The sequence below is a fragment of the Polyergus mexicanus genome, unplaced genomic scaffold, assembly GCF_030449975.1.
Source record: "Polyergus mexicanus isolate NDT 795.1 unplaced genomic scaffold, iyPolMexi1.0 SCAF_6, whole genome shotgun sequence".
In the NCBI taxonomy this organism is placed as follows: domain Eukaryota; kingdom Metazoa; phylum Arthropoda; class Insecta; order Hymenoptera; family Formicidae; genus Polyergus; species Polyergus mexicanus.
In genome coordinates this window covers 8,654,030-8,676,081 of record NW_027223326.1, presented here as the reverse complement: position 1 = coordinate 8,676,081, position 22,052 = coordinate 8,654,030, and the positions used below count along the sequence as shown (strand labels likewise).

Here is a 22,052-nt window from a genome sequence, read left to right as displayed (position 1 = left end):
ATATTTGAACCAGACCGTTATATTAAAGCCCGCGAATATTGATGTAGAGCTCTACGCGAGTTCTTAAAATAGAGAAAATCAATACAGAAGCCGAGGTCCAAGCGAGGTTTCCCGAATGAAATTAATTCAAACGTAAATATTTTTTACTTCGGATAAAAAATTAACTTTAGCTGTATTTCTTAAAATATTTTTGATGTTTATTATATTAACGTCTATCGTGTTACATATCTAACTTTATAGCTACATTATACAGATTCGTGTTTGATGATCGCGTTTGGTGAATAGTGTAATGTTTCGAACGAAAGCAAGCTACCAATTTGTACGTCTCGAATTGATCTCTGATGTCGCTTACGTAAATTGCACCGGCCACTTCGATGTTAGAGACGTTAGCCGACAAACTGTCGTACAGTCACGAATTTCCGAGTCGGCAGATACGGCGGAAAGTTTTGGGCAGGGATAGTTTCCGGGTTACGAGACGTTGTCCGTTGACCGAAGTTTACTGAGGAATTCGACTTTTATACTGACTGTATGCACCGGAATTCAAAGTTTCCGCCGTGTCTCTTATTCAATCCGTTTTGCCAGCAAACGCGAGCATGTTGAGACGAAACTTTGCTTTAAAAAAACCAATTGCGTATACAAGAAAATCTTCCGAGAAAGTCATATATAAATTTTATCCCTCAAAAGTGAGAAAAAATAAAAGTTTTTTTTTTTTTATATTATAGCTAATGTAAAGTTGAACGGAGATTGAAATCCTGTATTTTCCTCTTCGATAAATTTAATGTATTTAATCATCAAGATATCTCAAGCTTTTATAGAGAGTACGAAGAAAATATTAATGAGTTGAACGATATCAAAAGCGGAGAACAAATCATCGGAAACGTATGTGCTTAATTACTTGCGCATAATTACTACAAACGCCATGAAATAAGGGGCAAATTAGTATTATTTATATAATGAGGCGTGCGACGTTTTAAAATAATCCCGTTATCCACCACACGCGAGCACACGCTTAAACGTTGGCGAATGACGAGGAACGTAGCAAATTACGATCGGTTCGTATTATATGCAACAAACCGTCGCACGATTACGCGATAATTACATATCTTGCGCGATAATTAAGCGTCACGTGCTACGTCATCTAGACCGATAACGTAATAACTGCCGGAGTGTATCCGTGATTTAAAGTCTCGGTTGTCTCTGATCGCTGTTTGCCCTGTATAACGTCGAGATTAAAGCTTATTAATGAATCTTTATCGTTTAATGAAAGAATGCGATCTGCGAGATATTTTTTTATAATATTTTCGAAAATCCGCGATCGACGATGACATTAATGCGTATATTTCGTAAATAGCCGAGTGGATATATTTCATCTCGAGGTGCAAAAATAAATGTCTCAACGAGTGGCGACGTTACTAATTAAATTCGCGTCAATTACCGGTGTCTCTGGTATTCGACCCCCTCATGCGTAATTATTTGCACCCGAAGAGATAGACGACGACGACGACGACGACGACGATGACACTGACACCGCGACTGTTCTCCGTACGCGAAACGCGCGTCTCGCACGCGCGCGAAAAGCGAAATGGAAGCGGATAAAGCCGAAGACGGGACGCTGAGAGGTGGCAGGTCGACAAGCAGAGTAAAAAGAAGAAGTCGCGAAAGGCAAAAATGAAGATAATTAGAACGGCGGCGCGGTCGTGGCGGAAACCATATTACTGGCGATACTCGTTAAAACAACCGTTACGCGTTGATAGCGACTATTAAGGGAACTTTCGGCTGTACGATTCAATTACTTGGCGTGTTTTAATTGCACCAACTTACCTATCCGGCGCGCGAGTCGAGCCGCCATTCTCACAAAGTCGACAACTGCGAAGAGAACGACGAAACATAAATAACGCCGAAACATCGTAAACATCAGATCGCTTCGCGTTGATATCGAATCGAAATTGCCTTGTCGAGTAATTCGTTCCAGACAACGGCGGTAAAACTCGATAATTACTTTAGCGCGAAATTAGCGTTCATAAGCGAGCGTCCATATCGGCGACGCCGTTTATCCTCTCTTGCAATGGATTCTGGCTCCATAATTAGGTCACTTAATTAAGCAATTTGCCACGGAGAATACTGTGCTTTACGAGAGGAAAACACGAGCGAGTTACGAGTCCCGTTGACCGTTTCGTTAAATTCATCGACGACGCGTCAATTTTTCTCCGTTGATATCGTGGATCTATTGGATTTTCCTTCTTTCTCCTTTTATTTCGCTTCATTATTTCGTTCTCGTTTTTTCTCCGCCTCCTTCTCACTCGCCTACCTTTGCCTCGATCTTTTTCCATTACGCGCGCTTTTGAACGATAGCCCTCGTAATGAGAGCAATTTATTATATCAAAGGTCACCAGAGCAAGAAAACGAGGGAGTTTTCATTCTTCCGTTTCATCCCCTCGCGAATTCAGAAAGAAGGAAGAGAGTGTTCCTATAATGAAGAGAAATTAAATCGTCTTCTCTTGAAAGTTAGAGAGGAGCCGCCTCGTTTAATGCGGGGATACTTCATTCGGATCGGGATAGCCTCGAATTATCGCTTCATAAATCGGTGAATCGAGAAGAGATCCGCGGCCGCTAGCGATCTGCCCGTTGCTCGATTGGACGGTAAACTCGATGAGCGCCGTGCCTGCGGCGAATCAGTCAAATCGGAAAGTAATTATAGATTTTAATAGAGATTATTAAGCGTGTTATATACGGCGTGCGCGCCATCGCACGATCGTGCTTATCCGCGTGCGAAACCTATAATTCAGCACAGCTGATTTGCGACGTACCCGGTAATATATTGCAATGATTGGCTTTCTATTTGGATTACTGTAATATCGAAATATATATAAATCATAAATATCATTTAATAAGCATTTATTAAATGCCACAAACGTCTAATCCAATTTCTAATGTTTCATCAGAGATTGTTTTTATATGTGTATGTGTGCGTGTGAATTATACAAATTAATTTTAAAAATCAAAATGAACAAAAGATAAAAAAATTTAACTGTATATTATAATTATTACTATATTATATTCGCTTTCTTTTCGCGTGGTTATCGCATTTTTCGTGTAGTCAAATAATTAAATAATTAAATAATCAAATAATTAGGGAACGAGACTCGTTATAACAAGGCAAAATAAGATATGACAGAAGATGAATCGCGCTATAACAAAGATGATGCTAACTTAACGTAATGTAAGTTAATATTGCATATATTTGCTAATGTTCTTAGGATCCCGTTTCTACATCTTGTTCTATAAGCCGTTTGTGTTTGATCATTTCGTGAAACAATAACCATTGTTGTCTTTCGCGTGTATTCTCTTTTGCGTTTGCCTAGCAATTAAGTCCGCTTCTCTGCGCCCGTTTATATCTTCGCAGCATTCAAATACATTGACACAATGTCCGTTTATTTATAGTCGATTAAGAATTTGACCTCGTGCAAAAATATGCATAAATACCAAATAAAATAAATGAAAAATAGAAAACAAGACTATTAGATCAATAAAGCATTTCTTGCCATTTCAAAAAGCAATCGAGAATAAAGAGAAAATAATACGAATAATCATCTAAATTAATAAACGCGAAAATTTAAGAGAGCTCGCAATTAAATAGCCATTTTGTCTGTATCATATGCTATTTGAATCAAAATTTATTATCGATTATTGTCCGCTTAAAATGAATTATTTTCATTTTATATTTCATCATTCCAAATTAAATAGTAATAAAACCTTGAGAACATCATTAGAGTCAAATAGTAATTATAATTTTAATGAATCGTTAATATACGCAAAATATAAAAATCCTACGTGTGATAAAATAAAAGAGTATTTCCATTTGTAAACTTCCTCTAGATGCGTATTTATATTTATATAATTGTGTGTAGCGCGTATTATACTGTATAAATTAAATATATAGTCTATTTAGGTATCGTAATTGATAAGATTAATTATAAAAGAGAAACAATGCGAGATAAAAAACAGCACAAAGAGAAAATTTCTCGATCTATATTGAATAGGGTTATAATCAACGGCCGCCGTCTCTCTTAATCACTGCACGCGGATGGTCTAATTAGTTAGATCAACATGTAAATCTCAAGGATAAACGGAACCATTTCGAGGATGGCGCCCTCCGGCAGACGTAGTTAATAAAACGGTCTTGCGACCCCCGAAATCCCGCAGCGTAACGATCGTATGTTTTGCGTTCATGGGGCTCGTTGGCGAGAGACCAAAAATCATGTTATTCCTGCTTCCCGTTTCATTAACCCCGAAGCGGAGGATACTTGGGCGGGGGGTACTTTCAGCCACTCGGTCCACTTTATCTATCAAGATATATGTGGCGATTAATTAAAAAAAAAAGCATCGTGTAAAATTAATGTTAAACTCGTTTTTTTTTGTTTTATTTAAGTACGTATTCACGTTTGTTTCGAAAGATTTTCTTTCATCCCCCCATCTGCCACACTTCTCTCCGTAATCTTTCTCTTCTCCTGAGTTATTTTATTCCTACTCCTCTTATTTCATTAACTTCTCCTCGACGGCATTCGAGCACGAAAACTTAATAACCAGAGAGCGCGCCGGTGTTCGAACTTGGCGCTGATGCAATTAATATCTCGCTGCACTTGTAAATGATACACTTTCGAATTTAATTCCTCTCTTGTTGCATCGAAATCCAGAATTGAATTAGCGATCCCGAATAATGTTTTATAAAGCTAGACACGTTTCTTTATACCGTAAATAGATCATTTTAACGTGCAATTTTAGAAATACTTATACATATTCTTTTTTAATGCCATTCAATCACAGTCGCGCGTTAAATAAATGTTGCGTATAAGAATTCACATTATTACGATCATTAATTCTGTTATCTCTAAATATACGAGACAAAGAAATGAGCTCTCTCGAGTCTATTTCAAGAACGATAATTGATCATCCTCGCGTACCCATGGCCGATCGATTATTTCCCGACGATTCAACGTTGAAGTCCCGTAACTTCGCTGATGAGATTGCGAGGTCGAACTTTAGCCGTAGCGAAAGGGCCCGGCGAGCAAAAAGGAGCCACCGATTGCTTTATTTAACTGGCGCTTGTCGAAGGTCATTATTTTATCGGCGACGGCACGGATATCTCTACTCCGTGAGCGTCTGAAGGGGGATAGAACCGAAACCGGTCGCCGAATGCGGAGGAAGGGTTGGATTGCAGGTGTACGTTGTGTGGTCAGCATTACTCGAGCACTGTCAGCACCTCCCCTAATCGCCGTTTTTGTCGCCGCACCCACCACTATTCCTCTTCCGTTCTCACACAAACCCGACTACTACTCTTCGATACCTCACACTCTGCAATCGACGTTCTGTATTCTCGCTGTTTATACCCGCGACTACTCTGAGTTCTAATCCCCCCGCATTTCTCGCGTTATTTATTATTTTTTTGCGTTCCGATCCCCTTCTCTCTCTCCCTCCATCCCTCCCCCCCCCCTCTCTCTCTCTCTCTTTAATGGCGCTATGTTCTTTTCTCCGAATAATCTGCCCGATTGAATAAATAATTACATCTCTATTTTCTGATAATTATCACGTACATTCAATAAAAAGTGACAAGTGCCAATTAAGAAAGTTGAATGAAAGTAAGATTAAAATAAAGAAGATTATTATCCATTCCTCGATCGACCTATCTCGAAGTAGCGATTAATTATGGAGTGACAGCATGCAAATTACATATTTATCAACTCACGCAAATTACTCGAAATTTCAAAAGAAAAGATGGAGGGACAAGTGTCGCGGAGAAAGCAAACCAGCCTGCGTAATCCCGAGGGCCATCTTTCTTCCTTGCGGAAGGGAAGCGGAAGCTTACCTGAAACAGAAAGGATGACGAAATATTAATGAGGCTCGTAAAGGTTAGTGGCGGCATCGTGTCGTACCACTTGACCTTATAAATCTTCCGCTTCTCGGGTAACGCAATACAAGAGTTAACGTTGACGCGGCTTGAGCGCACCGTTGAAATATTGAAACGGAGCGTCGCGATGGCGTCGCGGCAATTTCGCCGATGACTTGTACCGCAAATGATGCACATGCATGTTTAATACTTTGTCTCTTTAAAACATAGAAAATATCTCTAAAGCGTAGTAGAATTTTAAGCGTACAATTGATAAAAAAATTGGTAGCTCGGATTGAAAAATTAGCAATGACGTAAAATTAAAATTTTCTTTTTATTCATACTAAAAAATGTCATTACTTTCGTGATAGTATAATCATTGCAATAAATATTGAGAAACCCCCCCCCCCCCCGTGCCAAAGCCAAAATTGTTCGTCGTTTTTTATTTCAGCCATGTGCTCGGCTTGGTAATTTTATCAGTTTAATAATCGTCCTGGGAAAGGAAAGGAGACCAAGTGAAGAGTAAATATACTTCTCTAATGGTTCGAAACAACTTATAAAGTACCAATTAAGACTGTAATTACATAATTATGTGTTTAAACAAGGACTGATAATTTCATCGCGATTCCGTTCTGCTAACAAATTATTGTCATCACTCGCTATCACGATGCCATCAGTCCACGATGTTGGTTTTGCGTGAAAAGTTTATGCTTTAGTAATTTTCCGCTTCGAACGTCAAAGCCATTCGCGACGTGTAATTGGTATACATAATTAACGCAATAAATAACGGATAAATCGGTACGCGTTTCACTGAATCGACTCGAAAATCCTATACAAATACTGTATCGTTATAAATAATCCTAGTGTTCGTAATAGCAAAAAAAGATAATTTATACATATAGGGATATAACAGTTAATGCTATAATTAACTGTAATTAGCTCATGTTTTATTTTAGAACTATATTTATCAAGACTATTGCAAAATCAATAAAGTATAATTGACGATTTTATTTACAAATATCACATAGACGTCTACGATAGAAATGAATCGACGACAGGTGAGATCTCGATGACACGGAATTGAGAATCGAATGGCAATCGCGAATTAGAACGAGGGCCAAGAGAACGACGCTGGCACAATTTCGAGAGTTGCGATGCAAATCTTACGCGAAGAGTCAGCCAACTCTGCGAAATTGAAGCAACCCTGCGGCGATTTCTCCGTCGTATCGCCTGCAAGAATTGCAAATTTGTGCTGGCGCAAAAACGACTGAAGCTCGTTGAATTCGTTGAGCTCGTCTCTCGCCAGTGACTGCCGGATACTTTAAAGGTTTCGACGAAGGTCGAAAATAAAATCTCGCGGAGATTAATATAATTTTGGAAGAATATATGCAGACACGTGTGTTCGATTAAAGTATATACGAATAAATAATAATAAAAAACATTATTTTTCATATAATTTCACGTAGACGCTTTAAACCGCGTTTTGATTCATCATAAAGATGTTTAATTTTCAAAAAATTGAAAAATTGTCAAAAGTAACGATCTATCTCGCTGAAGAGAAAACACAATTTCAAGTTTGTTAAATAATCTACCATTAATTTGGATTAATTCGTAGAAAGCGAAACATTTTATAGATGGATTCACCAGTTAGGCAAAACCATTTTTATATTTTGGCGAACAAACATGCAGAAGAGCTCGATATTTGTATCTATACTCTATACTTTCCGCCTCGTTATTAACGCAGCACGCCTTTAGTTTTTCAACGCAGTGAAAAGCCCTCTCGGGTTTCCACTCCTACCGTCGTTTCAAGAGTCGGGCGAGCGCCGGATGTTTTCGGCTCTCGAAAGACGAGCGAGTATAGCGGTGATAGTGTTGGTGGCTGGTGTTGGTGCGCCGTCATCGGAGCTGTGGATCAGAGGGACGTAGACTAGAAGGGGAATGCAGAGAAAGAGAAGAGGGGTGAAAGACGAGAGAGGGAGAGAGAGATCCACTTGAACCATTTCCACTTCGGTTCTCTACTTCGCCGCCCGGCAGGCTGCCAATTGCGAAAAAAACGAGAAAAATCGGGAAACAGAAGTGGAAACCGCGATAGGAAAGTTGCGCGGGAATGAGACTTAAGAGACAGATGGATAATATAGATAATAACGACTTCGTAATTTTGAGAGGATTCTATTTCTTGTCTTTTTTTAGTCTCGTTAACAAACGTACTTGTAACATATGAATCGAATCAAGTTGGAATTTTCTCTTCGGAAATGAGTTAAATTGTTCGATATATATATTCTGATGGACACACATCAGAGTAAAATTATAATAATAATAATAATTATTATTGTACTTGATATCTTTCTAGTTATTTATATTCATTATTCATTAATAATTATCTATTATGACTATTTTTATTTAACGATGGTTTGTGTAATAAATTCGCTCTTTAAATTTCTTCCCATTATATATGTCCGATCACACATTGACTTTTTCTACTGAAATTTTCAAGAGAACAGTCTTGCTTATAGAGCTACTAAGATACTCGTCGTTACATAGGAACTTTTTTCATCGTGTCAGAGAGAAGTGTCTTGAAAATCTTCACCATTGATATCCGTATTATTTTGACTTTCGTATCGAAATAATCTCGTATTTCTCCCAACGCGGCACGCGAAATTGCGTCGTACATCAAAGAGAGTCCGAGAGAGATAGAAAGAAAAAGAGAGGATTCACGTACACGGTAATCCGAGGATCAAGGCGGCTTGAACGAAATTACACGAGCCCATAAATCTCAACGTATAACGCGACGAAATAATAATGACAATGGAAACTTTCAACAATAAGGCGACCCCGGGAGGACAATCGTATTGAAAACAGTGCGGGCGACCGCGCACAATGGGCGGCCGTCTTACGTGCGACATCGGCCGAATTATTATTGGCCCCGTTAGTCGCGTACCCGCGGCCGATGGTCGGTCACTCGGTACGGTCAATAGTTCCTCCACGTTGTTGTTTAGTGCCTTATTTCGTGGTTGAACGCGCGGTGTCAAAGGGACGACCGTTTATACCCCCTCCGCGAAACTTTCGGCGACGGCTTGCCTCTTAACGAGGTTTGTAACGTTCGCGAGGAGAAATATTGCGATTTTAATCAGCCAACGCGAATAATAATACTTGAAAGAACAGCCGAAAGTTTGCTCGTATAAATTGAACAAACATCTTCGATCGTTCGTGGCATTTATCGCGACGTTTTAATAAAACCGTGTTCTTTTCTGATTGAATTTATTTCTTTAAATACTTTCAGCTTCGAGGCATTCAACGTCTTCGGTGGACCAGAATATCAATTATAATTCTATGCATTTATTACTTATTATCATAATAAATTTTATTATGAAATTACTACGAGTCTGGAATAGTCGATTACAAAGGTTCAGCAAGATCAGAGACATTAAAAGCGTGTGCTAAAAATTTTGAAAATATTTTATTTATGTAATAACTTTTTATTTTAATATTTTAAAATTACTATGCATAACGAGATATTCATAATTATTTAAATACTATTCCTACGAAAAGATCGAGACTTTAAATCGATCAAAAAGAATTGATAAATAAAAGTTGATTCGCTGAAAATTTTATTTATCGAGAAATATAATTCAATATGTTTCGATTGATGTCGCCTGATTTTATCCGTACGATACTAAATTATTATTATCGTTAGTATCACTAGTCGTTCTGATGATAATGATTTCTCTCCACGCGCTCTAGACATAACGATTTCACTCGTATCCAATCTAGAATCTCTCATAAAAGAACGAAGGTAATATTTCGCATCGCATAATGGTTGCTTTGGTGTGCGCGCATTCTGACTTCTTTCCCATGATCCAATTATTATTTACTTTCTGTTCGTTCTATTCGCTTGGCGCGCGTAAAAATGAATGAAATTCAATGGAAGTATTATTCAAGACTCGCGCACAATGAAAGAATATCAATTCTTTCGTTTGTCCACTGCAACGGGTCTTTCGCCTTGTCTTGAACAATACTATGAACGAGGAGCAATTCAATGCAGATTCGGGCGAATTGCTTCCGGTGCAGTCCATTGGAATGGCGTATTTCTGCGAGAGAGTTCCTTCGTCAGTTAGCGAATTTATTCGAAAAGCGTGGACTATCGTTGAACTTCTTTCAAGCGATTTAAAGAAAAAGAAAAAAATTTTCATCCCAGCGGTAGCATGGTTTCAAATTTGCATAATAATGAAGCCGACGATGTGTCTAAGAAATTTCTGATGAGAATTTTTTTATAATTTTCAAGAGAATCTAAAAAAAAAGAAAAAAAAAGATTGTTAAAACGTTTCGATCAATCACAGTTAAAATATTAATTAAAATTTAAACACATAAAAATATAACGTGAAGATATATTCGCAATTATTATTTAAGGTAATGAAAAATTTTAATAGAGATTAATTAAATTCATATCCATATGCATATAATAAGACGTGCATGGAAGCAAACTTGCTCTCTCTTTTTCTATTTGTATATGTGCAATTTCCAATTCTCGATTAATCTTTCCACATTTCATTGCAAACATTTTCCATATTTTGCCTCACTTTGCACGATTGACATCTTGATATCTCGACTGTAGTTGCACTTGTTGCTCGTTTCAATTTCATCTTCTCCCATCTCACGTTCATATTGTGTATAACGTTATACGATTCAGGAACGAACATTAATAGATATTATATTTTTGTACCGATATCTCAGCTCATACTCAAATATTAGCATCTTTGATTATATCCAATAGCTTTTATGATATCTTTTAAAATTTTTATTAAAAATTAGACTAAAAGCCTTTTATTTATAAATAACTTAAATATTGATTTAGTTATATAAACTTTTTTTTTCCCCCCAAAGAAATCATTTTGAAGTAAGAACAAAAATTCCATTAAATTCTAATACGAACATATAAAACTAAGAGGATAAAGTTATCAAGTGTGTATCATGACATCCCTATGCGATATGCGTGTGCATATCGGCTCAACGTACTTTCTTGAAAGTTATCCCACTTGTCATCGCTTTTTACTGCCTATCTTGAACGCGACACGTTTATTCCCCTATCCAGTTCGAACGGATACATCGTTTTTCACGCGACTTTATGTATTCCCGCAGGAATAGCGAGAAAAAAAAAAGCTATATCGGTCGTGCTCCGCCAAAGTCCTCTTCTCCCCCTCCTTTCTTCCATATCTCCTGTCATTCCGTCGTCGGGACCGTGCCAAAGTTTCGCAGCGAGGAAAGGGGCGACGAACGACGACGAGCATGAATTCCGAGAGGCGATGAGGATAGGTGTCCTGCTCTCGCATATTGGCAGACGTTTTCCAACTTTACGCCAATATGACCAGGTGCCGCGCCAGTCATTTTGCGCTTATTTGCACCCCGTCGCGTCGCGACGTTATACGTATGTACGTAGATAGATGGGTACACATCATACCACCCCAAGACGAAATACCGCGATGGAACTCGACCGAAGTGCAAAGAGCGTCCGCGAATTATTTCGGTCGTCGCGCCCGATTTTCGCGCTCGTCCCCGATAATGGCGAATACACGTCGCCTGTATTCGTGATATTTTTGAAACTGCAGATCGCGAGCACGGAATATATAAATTAAAATCCTCGCTATTTCTCGATCTGCGAATGTTTCAATATTGTTGCGAAACGTGTATGCAAAAAAATTAATTACTTTTTTTCTGGAAAAAAAATATTATACCGAAAAAATATACATAACGACAGAAATATCTAATGCAAAATTTTCTCAAGTAGATAGGTAGATTTAAAAAAAAAAAAAAAAAATCAAAAAAGTGATCTCTAATTTGTATACTAATCTACATACAACTTTAATCTCCAAATAAGCATACTTTTATAAGTCAAGGGATTATATAACATATGATACTTCGTAAATTAAATCGATGTTCGGCTTGAAAGTAATCCTCTTTAATACTTTAAAACTTGCATTGCCATCAATTTGCAAGTTAAAAAAGATTTAAAAAAGATTCGCTGATCGTGATCTGCTTGAATACTTAATACTCAAATGACACCCATGCTCGAATTACAATACATTGAACCAACAACGTCGATAGTGCATAAGCACAAAGAGATCAATAAAGGTGAAGAAAAACATTGACAGAATAAACGGTGTGTTATCGTACGCATAACGTGCGTGACAACGATAAAAAAATATGGAGCTTGTTTATTTAGGGAAATCTATATTGGTATCGGTGAAACGACAGTGGAAAAAAAGAGGGCGAGCGCCTTCTGTAAACGACAGAAGAATGTGAAGAAGTAGATGGTGTGTTGCACGCGGCGAAAAATTGAAAGTGTGACTCGTTGGGGGGAGCAAGTTTCATTAACAGCAAAGGGTGTCGTCGCAATGTGAGGCTTGCCAACTTTTAAATTACGTTTCGGCGGGAAAGTAGTAGCGTTAGAAACTGTGGGGCGTCGTTTGCACGACCTTTCCTCCTTCTTTTCCTCCTCTCGTTTCTCCTCGCATTTACTTCGTCGGGATTCCCCGTCTTTTTCCAATTTCGGTATCGTCTTCGTCTTTATCCCGCGTCTTTGCCTTTTTTTTTCCGAAATCGTAAATTTAGTCGAACACTAAAACAGAAACGGCGCGAGAAGGACTCGTTCGAGTATCGATCTCGGTTTTCGGTACTGAAATCGCAATTCATCATGAAACGCTAATATGTTCGACGACGTTGTTTAAATTTATAAACGATTCCATTCGCTCTTTTTATAGACTGATAATGCATCCTCTTTCCTCTCTCTCTCTCTCTCTCTACGCGTGTGCATATATTGTGTATGCCTTTAACATTTTAATTATATCTACGCTACGCAGCGAGACATATTTCTTGTCGCGTTCTAGGTATAGATTTTCTACGGAAAGGTACACGAGCGGCAAAACTCAATTATTGCTCTGATTTTAATGGCGATTGAGTCATTCCCTCGCTCGTTCACCGGCACAAAGGAGCAATACCTATTACGCTTTTACTAGAGTTCATAAGCTAATTACGTAACAAATGCGTTGCGAGGATCAATTCGAGAATGTAATGCATTGCGATAATACACATAATGCACTTTTTCCATCTTTGCATGATTTTATCGAACTTAGATAATTATATTAAAAGGTAAATTTAATTATGCATTTCTCATTACGCGCGTACATATAAAAATTATTTAAAGCGTTACAATATTATTCAACGAAAATGTTTTTTGTTATACAGTTTGTAACTGCAAATAATAAAATAATAGAATTATTGACATAGATTTAAAGCACTCTCTGCGCATGTATTTAATATAGAAAAATATATTATTCCTGAAAAAATGCATTGAAAATTTTCGCTCTGCGCCATAGAATATTTTAATCATTTAAATACAATGTTCATAAAAACAACTTTTTCTTTGTGTTATATAATCTACATAAAATTCCAATTAATTCATTTAGGGAGACTGGTGTGGATTAGCCCTCCAAAGTTAATAAATCTAATAAATTAAAAGATTCATGAATTTGATACTGTAAAAAATTTTTAACTTTATAAAATATAAAATTTATGGATCTTTTAAAATGTATCAGATTTATTAATTTTTGACGTAATTGATCCATCCAATTTTTCCTTAAATAAATGACAGGAAATTGCAGACAAGAACGCTCGAGTAGCTCGACTATTTATCGTCACAATTCGTCACGCACTGGCTCGTAAGAAATCGAAGGTTACACCCACCGTAGAAGGATCGTCCTCTTACTTGTATTATTGTCGTCGTCATAGCAAAATTCTCACGCTACGGATTATGGATAATGCGCTTGCAACTTGTCAACGATCGTCGTAGCTTCGAGAATGAGGCGTCGTTAAAGATAACGACGAGCGCGCCGATCATTACAAAGACCGGACATTCCCAAAAAGCTGATCTTTATTGTCCGATGAATTGAAAAAATTCTAAAGAAATTTACCGATTGGATTGTTTTGTAGAATCCATGACTGTTTACAATTTCGCGCGTATTTCGCGAATAATTTACCGCAAATATTACTCGCGCAGGGGCCATTGTATCCTTTCGGGATCGTCGGCTTTGGATGTTCTTTATACCGTGGAATCGGAATGTACATCGAACAAACGAACAAACGAACGGTTCGCTCACGGTGGTTCTCTCTCAGAAAAACGATTTTCCACACGGCATAACACAATATACACGACGTTACGAACCAGCGTACTTTGCGCGCCGCGTCTCCGTGTATATTCGTAACTTTCCTACCGAATAAGCCCGGGGAGGCACTCCCGGGACGAAACACATAACTCGACCGTATATGTATATACGTGAGTTTCCCCGGAGTGGTCATAAAATTGCATATTCATATTACACGACTGCCGTTTCGAGCGCAGTAATGAAATGGCATGGGCAAGACATCTCGAATAAGGTTAAGTGTCGACAGAGTTTTAAAATTTTCGGTTTTCTATACATAAAGAAATCCAAGACGAGGAACATATTGAACGCCAAAAGTATCGTTTGCCTCTCAAAAATATCAACGATTCGTCTGCTCATTTCTCTTCGTTACGGAAAGCGCATAGTTGCTTTATACGAATTCATATCACGCAGCAGCGTCAAATTTATATTCGGTAATGGATCAAGTATAATTGTTCCATAAATAAAGTTTATTACGCGGAATATTTTAGAGTTTATATCCTACATAAAGATTAAAAGAGAGGTAAAGAATATATATATATTATATATATACAATATATATATATATATATATTCGAGTAAAACACAAAAGAGATATAGCAGGATAGAAAAGCATAACAAAGAAGAAAGTTCATTTCATTTGCATTTAAATGTAGTTACGAAAGCATACTTTTGACGCTTTAAGTGCAGAATGGTACTGACATCGATGCATTTAAACGACTAAAGAGCTGGCAATAGGATCATTACAACCAAATCATCGTACAAACTGTAAACTTTGTGATTTTTTTATGACAAAAAGCTTACCACATTGCCACCGATGAAATCTTTTCACTATTCGACGTGTTATATACAACTTTGACGTTAATACTGTACTATCGTTGTATTATATAATATAATATATATATATACAACTATCAACTTCAAAAAATATTTTGACATTTCCAGATTTAATTAAGTGATACAGTAGGTCCCCCCGATCCCAACTTAAAAAAAAAATTAATTTTTTCATGTTTAGAAATTGCTAATAAGTATGCTTAATTTATTCTTCTAATAAGTACGTAATTTATTCTTCACTGAAAAGATACAATTCCCAGCTGCTTTTCTGAATCGTTTTATTTAATGAATTTTTAGAAAAGATTTCGCTAACAAGATTCTACTTTTGCCCAGTTTGTTCCATTGAACAGACAATTCTTCGCAGGATCTGCTACACGAGCTGCTACACGCTTTTGTAAAAATCCAAAGAGGAAACAAGCATCTCGTGAACACCCTATGTGTTGCCGATACGATTTTCGCGGGAAGTAGTAGCGCATTTGTTGCAATCGAGCTCGCATAGTCCGCAGGTGTTTCATCGATAAATCCGATTCGTTCGGCAAAGAGAACATTTAGAAGTTGGCTCGTCCTGCATTCTAACGACTCGATCTACGAAGTGGCTCCGATGGCTTGTAATACCGTTACGAGTCCGCTCGCTCCGATACTTTCCATTAGTAGACTTTCTAACGCATCGAACGAATTGTCGGCGTGATTGATGAAATCATATAAATGTACATATATAATTAATGTGTGAATGATTTTTGTAATATTGTTCCGTGATATTTGCCCTGAGAAAGAATTATCAATTTTAATTATCCAATTGAAGAAACAGTCGTCGCTTTCGCAAGATATGCCTTAAAAGATGAATTATTTGATATACAAAATTTCCTTAGCTTCGCATTCGATTTTAGATTATATGGGGTTTCCTGAAATCTTTTCTTTTCTTCATAGTAAAAGATTTCCTTTTGTCTTTCATCAAAGAATCGTTTTCTCCCTGTAGATATTTATTGACGTTACAAAAGACGCGCAATTCTAAAAGAAAGAGGTTCTGTCTTCGTTATTCGATACAGAATTCGATCAAGAGGTCGCATTTCCATTACGAGGCATTAGTGATCCCGGTTACCGCAGTTTCATCGGCATACTACAAAGCAGGTAGTCGACGCCAGATCCGACATACGTCAAAATGTTTGCCGTGACGTAACATAATGGCGGTTATTGAGCCGGCATAATTACCGAGCGATGCAAGGCCGAGTTACGTGAACACGCATGTGTGCGTTTCCGTAACGAGAGCGGCGCAAGATCTTCCTCTCGTCCTATGCGCGCGAACCACCCCCGTGGCAGACTCTCACGTCTCAGACGAAACAATCGAGTCAGGGAGGGAAGGATGGAGGGACGAGAGGATCATGCGTGACGTCGTGCGTAAACATCCATTATACGATTATACGAGCCTCCGTATAATGCAGCCGATGCCAAACGTGCAACGACCGGAAGGAACGGGGACCTCATCATTATTTCCCGATGCGCTCCGTTGAATATCAACGACGACAAACGAAAAATTCGCAGACGACGACGACGACGATGTTGGCTGTGGGAGAACGACGCTAAGGAAAGAAGCCCACAGCTCTCACCGTCATTTAATCATTAACCCGTTAGCGAGTACGTCCCATTCTTTGAGCTTCAATTCTTTCGATGCCCTAGTTGCTTGTCGGCAACGTTTAATGTATCGAATATCGTTCGTTGTATTCTATAAAATAATGTAAATTCTTACGTCGTTCCATCTATCGATTTTATCCCATTATATTCAATAAGATGTCTCCTTGGTGCAAATTAGACATTTCCATGCATATGATCAAATGTACAGAATATCCGAGAGAACTTACATCGCTACAATGATCTGCGAAAGAGTTAAAGGCTGCATCTCTATTACACTCGCGTTTCTAATAAGAGATTAGCAATAGCACGTTTCAATAGATCTGTTCGTGTGAAAGTGATCCTGAGAATTAATTCGATACTCCCGATATCGTATCTGTGTGACGAATAATCACAGAGATTGAAATTACAGAGCAATGCAAACTGAAATGTTTTTGAAATAATTGTGTCCTCATGTAGAATTATATACTATTGTTTGTGCTCCAAATTGTATTATTACACTATTTTTGTTATATATTAATACTTTATCAATATATTCTCTTTCATGTAATTCTCTCTATAATTTTTTTTTTTATTCTAAGGAATTTAATATATAGCTTCTATTTATAAAAATAAGAATACTAATAAATTAAAATATAATTGTACAAGAATTGAGATGTGTCTCCTTCAGCAATTTTGCGAGTCATCGTGAAAATCAAGTGGCGTGCTATCTTGACAGCGAAAACTAATAATCTTCCATTGTCATGATCATGAAATATTACCACATATCGTGAAATATTACACATGCAAATGGGAGCCTTCGTTTCGTGAAACATGCGCGCTAAGTGACCGCCTCGATCGATTCCCTCGTGAAGATAGCTTGGCAACCTTTAGCCCTTTTGTACTCGACAGACCTCTATGGTATAGCGAGCTAGCGATTAACCTTCAGAAAGATAGCGTGGAGCCGATCTAACCCCACTAACAATAAGTCTTATATATTCGTGTACGCTACTATCATAGATGCGCCGCTAACAATAGGATTTAAATCCAAAAGATATTTCTAAAGGCATTTTTAAGAGTCTTCTTCTTTTCTTTCTTTTTCAGTTTTGTTACAAACAGAAAAAAATTATAAAAATTATGCATATTAAAAGTTTTATAATTTGAAATTTTTTTACGATAGCGTATGAATATTTTATAGTTGATTTAAAAACATTATATCTAATTTATTATTAGTTATCCAATAGTATTTACAATTTTAAATTCCATGAAAAAATTTCAAAATATTTCATTTATTATAATTTAATATAACAGTTTTTCACGTAGAACATTCGATTTGAAATATTAAACAAAATAAATCTTCATCGTACGGAACGCGAAGAAAAATTTTTACCAACGATGCGAATAAATTATGTTAACAGAAGAATATTTTTATATCGTAAAATTCGTTCGTTAAAATTTAATGAGAGCTGGTGATGTGCAATCACGCGCAGAAAAAATGCAAAAAGTTGTGATGCTGCTTTGAATGGATGCTAGGTACTTTGGAAGGTGCTTAAATCTAGTTTTCGTTATGCGAGGAAGTTTTCTAAGAACGTTAGTAGGAACGAAATTACGGCTGGAATGCATTTGTGGCATATTTTTGATAAGAAAAGGCACGTTTGAAAGGGTCGGGAAGATCGCTGCAACTTCCCATTTTAATCTGAATAAAACGTTGAATAGGCGTTGTTTCGCTGTTAAAAATATAAGAGCGCGGAATACTTTTTAATCTATAACGAGTATAGTTTTTAACATTTTTTTTTTTTTTTTTTCAGGAGAGAACAATAGCGCCGTGTGTGTGTAACTTTAACCGATTTTCACGACTGTATTCATGAATATACCGTATTCTTCTCCATTGTACGGAGCAATATGTAATCGCATGCGTTTCTTCGCAATTAAATGTATCTCCGAAAATGCGCGTCTCCTGTTACGCTCCAGTTGCACAGCTAAATATTTTGTCGAATGAATAAGTGGTTTTCCCTTGGCCACAAAACATTAATTTATATTCCCGAGAGATATGCACTTTAGTGCCATTTAATTACATTAAAGGGTACATTTGCGTCTTCCGCTAGTGAAATAGCATGGTAAATATTAACTCAATTTCGTTGGAAATTAATGTCGTTTGTCCCTACAGTTAGCACGTTGCCCAGCCTCTTCAAAAAGAGCCTCTATTTTCCTAATTTTAAATATTTATAATTTCTTAATTATTACCAATGATTTTAGCTTCATTAATTAAATCTTTTTTCGCCATTGAACGCGCGCCAATGAAACGGTAAATATTATCTCAATTTCCTATAAAATTAATATCGCTCGTTCATCAAATATTTCACTCTACTTTTCCGATACTTAAAAAAAAAAAGAAAAAAAAACACTTCACAACCCACTTTCTCAATTACTAATATCAATCCCGGTTTAATTAATCCATCGCTGTGTCTCGTAAAAGTTACCGCTGCCGGAAATTTTACATTCGCTAGACAAACAACTTCGCGGACGTTGCTTATTCATGCAAATGCAAGGCGAACCCTTTCGCCGCCAAAGTGGCAGCTTGCTCCAACAATGCTAATGCATGCAACCGGTTGTGTTTCGCGGAGTGTTTCTCTGCCCAGCCTCTTTTCGTCCTAGGGTTGTTTTGGCGGCTGCAGGTTTTCCCCCGTGCATCGTTGTGATTTAAATTGCGCCACGTACATTTCTTGTCTAGATATCAGGACTGGCAAGAAGGTTCCTCGGAACGACGTTTTCGCAGAACGGATATATTTTCTGACGCGTGCTGTGCAAAATTGTCGTTTTCTGTCGCTCGGATCGTTTTACGTTTTAATCTTACATGAAAATATGTTCACCTTAGTATGCAGCAGAGAAATATTTCTTCATCAATATACACGTATATTATTTATTTCTTACAAAACAGCATAAAACTTTAGATACAGATCCGTATAAATAAATGATTCCGCGAGAGAATGACTTAATCAATATTAATAAAAATAAAAATATTTTTCAATAAACATGTAAAATAAAAAATATTATTTTGTTTCTTCCTTAAAAAAAAAAATTAAAAAAAAATTAAAATTTATCGATTAAAAAATTATTCACGTTCTGATGTTTTTATTAAAAGATTCTAAATTAATAGAAAATCTATTGTTTAAACGTAATATAGAAAGAGATACTTTTATAATGTAATAAATAACTCAAATGTATCTTTCTAAGTTTATAAAGTACCGGAATTGCACACTTGCATAGATATCATCGTTTCAATATTATAATATTATGCCTCAATAAAAAAATTGTATTAATGATTTGCTAATTTTAACAAATTCTATATCTTATACAAGTCTAGGTTCGCGGATTAAAAAAAGCACGATGAAACTATTGATCGCATACCGATAACGGCTGAGCGAGATAATATAAACGCGTCAAAAGATAGTTTTACCATTAAATAACTAAATTACAACATTCCTGACGAGCCATTCTATTCTCCTCTTAGACGTGCAAGTTGATACAGTTACCGGATTAAATTAAATCTACAGATCTCGGGTGAGAGTTAGCGAAATAAGCAACGGCACGGCGACAAGCCCAAGTCAAAGCTCGAAACTTTGACGTGTGACGTGCAGAGTTCAAGTCGCCACATAGTTACCTATTGCCATTAAAAGCTTCCCTTGGTTTAGAGGTCCGAACTCGCAGGTCATCCCTTTGAGGCATGACACATGTACATCACGTTTCGCGACTACTTCAGACGACGATACCCGCTTATGTTTACGAACAAGAATGTTATCAAGTATGAGGCAGTTAAATGAAGGCGTTTAAATGAAAAAAATCTAACAATAAAATAATCTACAATTCCCTTTACATTAAGTAGCAAATAATCAAGATTATTCCAAAATAATATCGATTATAATTTATTCTTTTAAAAGCTTTCTTTCCCAAAAGCATACTACATTTATCAAAATATATTTCGTCACTGAACTTAAAAATATGATGAATTGTCACATAAAATCAGAGATTCAAATTCATATATATGTAAAATTAATCATTAATATGTATTAACAGTTTTTCATACAATTTTTAGTTCATTAAAGAAAAAGTGTGGCCAGAGTTAGATAACGAGCGCGTTCATCAATTATGTTGACCGCGGTATAAAGCATAGATCGAACAGAGTAATAAAATGTAGAACACGCTTGTCAAAAGTGCAAACACGGAAGCTTTCGTGATCTTTCAAGCGAGCTTTACGATCAACGAGAACGTCAACGTGCGCGCTGTGTTGTCCGCGTTAGAGACGCCGATATCCGGAAATACTCGTAAAGATTTTAAGTAGGTATTAAGTAGACGGCGAAAGCTGCAAATGGCTCTAGATTAACGATCTCATCGAGCACTCTTAATGGCCACGGTTACAGGCAATTATGCCGGGCAGTAAAATCCATGCCCGGCCGGTGGAGTGGACTTTTACGATGGACGGTGAGTAGCGCGTGTTCTTGCCTTACTCTGCTTTTAAATTCCATCATCGATGGAATGACAAGCTCTTTACGGTCCGTCAACCCGTCAAAAGAAATCGAATGCGAATCTTTAATATTTTGCGAATTCGCGGATATCACATCGATGAGTCTTGAGACTGTCATTCTGCGCAGACGTTATAAGATAAATATAAATAATTTCTCGGTAGATATAAATGTCACTTAAGAATTTATCATATATTCTATATTCGATGTTATTTTCTCATATATTCTAGCATTCCACCTCGATTTCTTTTATTCCTCCCATGTGCCTTTCATCTCATCTCCGATATTCGGTCGAATCTTTGAGCGTTTTCCACTTTTTCCGTCTCTCATTTATTATTCTGCCACATTGTATTATTCGCACGCTTTCAACTCGCGCATATTCTTCCTTTTTATCCCCGTCATATTTGCGATGGATAATCCGCGGCTCGTTCAAACATGCATAATCGACATAACGACTGGCGAAAGCGAGAATATCTACTATATCAAATTTGTTTAAATTCGAGAATTATGATAGTTTATGTTAGCAAGCGCGAAAATGTATTCCATCTAATTTCCATCCGACTAATAATAACTCGTCAAACACATTACGTCAAACAGCTAATTTTCGAAGATTAAAATCAAAATTGACATAATAACAATAAAATTGTCTATTTTATTCATTAACAAATTGTTAGAAGTAATATTAATTAATAATGAAATTAAGAATAATGAAATTAACAATTGGTGAGACTGACGAAAAAAAGAAAAAAAAGGAAGAGAGAGAGAGAGAGAGACAGTAAATAGTACAGATATCTTATATAAATTTGTCAAAGAATTTCATAAAATAATCATATAAAATCACATAAAATAATCACATGCATCGTAAAATATTTAATATATAATTCTAATTATTTTCTAGCTTCGAGAGATATTTCATCGATAAATTCAACATTTAATATTAAATATGGTCTTCCAAGGTTCATAATACGCGAAAATCGTATTGCGTATGCTAACGAAATCTGAGAATATTCCATCACG

At 36.8% G+C, this 22,052-nt stretch overlaps 1 protein-coding gene across 5 annotated transcripts in view; it reads right to left on the bottom strand.

The window, feature by feature from the left end:
• Nucleotides 1-22,052, bottom strand: part of Fas3 (fasciclin 3) — a 276,317-nt gene that overhangs the window by 93,893 nt on the left and 160,372 nt on the right. For 2 of the 5 annotated variants that reach the window (XM_070298016.1, XM_070298015.1), the window contains one exon: nt 5,744-5,863. The exons of the other annotated variants lie outside the window; for them this stretch is intronic. The gene's annotated coding sequence lies outside the window, so the exon portion shown is untranslated. The remainder of the gene's footprint in view (nt 1-5,743; nt 5,864-22,052) is intronic. 5 annotated transcript variants of the gene reach the window in all.